The sequence below is a fragment of the Macrobrachium nipponense genome, chromosome 44 (genome assembly GCF_015104395.2).
Source record: "Macrobrachium nipponense isolate FS-2020 chromosome 44, ASM1510439v2, whole genome shotgun sequence".
Classification (NCBI taxonomy): Eukaryota; Metazoa; Arthropoda; class Malacostraca; order Decapoda; family Palaemonidae; genus Macrobrachium; species Macrobrachium nipponense.
The window spans coordinates 10510992-10513710 of NC_087221.1; positions in this window are offsets into that span (position 1 = coordinate 10510992).

Genomic DNA, 2719 nt, shown 5'->3' on the forward strand with positions numbered 1-2719 from the left:
GTTTTCTGTGTTGACCCTCCTCGGGACATGCAAATTGCAGTAGATGTGCATTTTCCTTCTGTTTTGTCATCGTCTGTGTTTTGTGTATGCTGGTCCGTCTCACAAGGGGATATTGGCCCATCAGGGAGAGAGGCCCAGCTACTTTTTGTTCTTTAGTAGTATTTTACTTTTGTTATACTGAAGATACTTTGAAAACATTTGTATTGACATTAATGTTTTATGTATCTTTCTTTTTGTCTTCTTACACAATTTCTGGGAACTTAATAATGTTTTAGCTTTTCAGAATTTGTGTGTTTCAGGATGTTCGAGACATAGGGGTTTGTGTTGCAGAAAAGGTTATTATGCTAGGATTCGGCTGTCTAGCATAGGAGTACATTTCCACTCTTTTTCTTCACGAATTTTAATGGTGTACGACCCTTCATTTTGGGACCACCTTGATGTGGTGAGGGGGCTCTCGAACCTCAGGAATTTGTTCCCAGGTTCGAACCCAAGAGTCCCATATGACATTATATATTTTTGGATTAATATCTTTGGATTTTTCCAATTTTGTCAAAATTTTCAATATCTAATAAATAAGAAAACATATCATAACTTGGATTAAAGTGAAATCCGAAGCTAAGTGTAGTGGGAAATGTGGTAGATCCATCATCTACCCGACAATGTTCGGACCTGGTTTTCCAGGCGGAACTATTCTGTGGAGCTGGACTATGGATTCCAGGGGGGCCTGGTTCTAGGAATAGAACTCTCGGCATTCTGTCCGGTTTGCCCATGATGTTGGTTAGGATGGAGATATGAAATTGTATTTTCGTAATACTCTTAGTCCTACCAAGCAGGTATTGCTTACACTTGGGCCATACTAATCATGTTATGCCACCCCTTTTGGGGTAGGGTAGGGATGTGGGCATTTGGGAGTAATTTCTCACTTGTGCCATTGGTGAAAGATTTAACTTCATGAAAAGCCAATGATATCTTTTCAAATCATATTTTTTTCTAATTTTTTATGATAATTACAAATAAAGTTTTTAGTACCCCTGGGCCCCTTGATGAACAAAATTCGGCACAGTTGATGACCACTGGAAATTTATCCCTGAATCTCCCTCAGTCAGTACAAAATAATATGTAGCAAAGGAACATCTAGTTCCAAATAAATTTTATGATGCTAAACACCTGGCAGGGCCCATAGAAATTCTACAAAAAAGTAAAAATCAATCAGAAGATACAAACACATTAACAATGGAACCATACGTTACAGAGAAAGGAAACAAATCTGATATGCAGATAACCCACATCAGGCAAGGTTCAAAGAGAAATAGAAATTATCGTCTTAATCCAACACTGGTGCATTTTGATAACCTTTTTGGACCAGATAACGGGTTGAGATTTCTAGTACTTAAAGCTGAAAATAAAATATCAACAGCAATACTAGAAAACAAATTACTGAATAGATGTCCAACACAAGAAATGAATGTCGATATATTAAAGAAAAGGAATGGTTACTTCAGGTAACCACGAAAAAAACAGTCCACCGCCTTTTCAAATAGTAAAAAAGAAATAAATGGCACAAAAATAACAATAAGAAGTCATGAAACATTAAATTTTATTTTACCCAACACTGAAGAAGGACTACCATCAAAACAATTGATTCTTGACTCCCTTAAGTTAAGATACAATAATATACATGATTTAGAAATCTATTCAATTCCAAGTAGGAAAGATAAAAATAAACAAAATAATATTGCAAAAATAAAATTTACAGGCACAAGATCTCCCACACAAAATCAAAATTCTTGGACAACATAACCACTTAAGTGCACTCAATGTTCAAAGTATGGGCACACATACAAAAAATGCCATAATAATGCAGTATGCGCAGTGTGTGCCTCAGACACCCATACTACTAATTGGAAATGTAAATCTCCAAAATGTATTAACTGTGGACAATCTCATCACGCAAAATCTAAGGAATGCTCCTTTTATCAATACAACACAGAGCTCCAGTTGTTGATGAATAGAACAGGAATGTCAGTCAAAGAAGCTAGACTCGAGCTAAAAGTAAGAGGAGCCAATAACCCATCTAAAAGCCAATCTTTCACAAATGTAACGAAAAATCTAAATGTCGATCACATTAATAACAAAGAAGATAATATAAAGGTACAAACTAATTCGCATATCAATAATGCTGAACCCCAAAACAAGCATGTTGATATTTCCACCAGTACCACTCATAACATAGATGACTCAGATATCCATGGGAAAGAACTTTCAATGGAAGAGGAGTCAAATAATAATCGAACTGACAAGCAGAAAAGAATACGAGAAAGAACCCCACCTAAGGGAAAAAAAGTGAATATTGAAAATTACAATCAATCCAAAAATACTCCAACTGCACCAGGAGAACATTTTAAAAAAGATATTGTAGCTACTAACCTCATCACAAGTGGAAATACATAATTACCCTCAATCCCAATCAAAGCCAACATCTGGACAGTAAAGAATCAATTAATCATTCTTTACAATTACCATCAAATAATACTAGTGGAAATCATATCATTAAACCAAATCAAAATATAACTATCACCCCAAACATCCACAAGACCCAAATACTCTACTAACAACAACAACAACAACAAATAACCCCTCAAACCAACAGTCCTTATCACTACAGAAAAAGACCAATAGAATCACAAAACAAGAAATTTCTAAAGCTAGATGAAATACT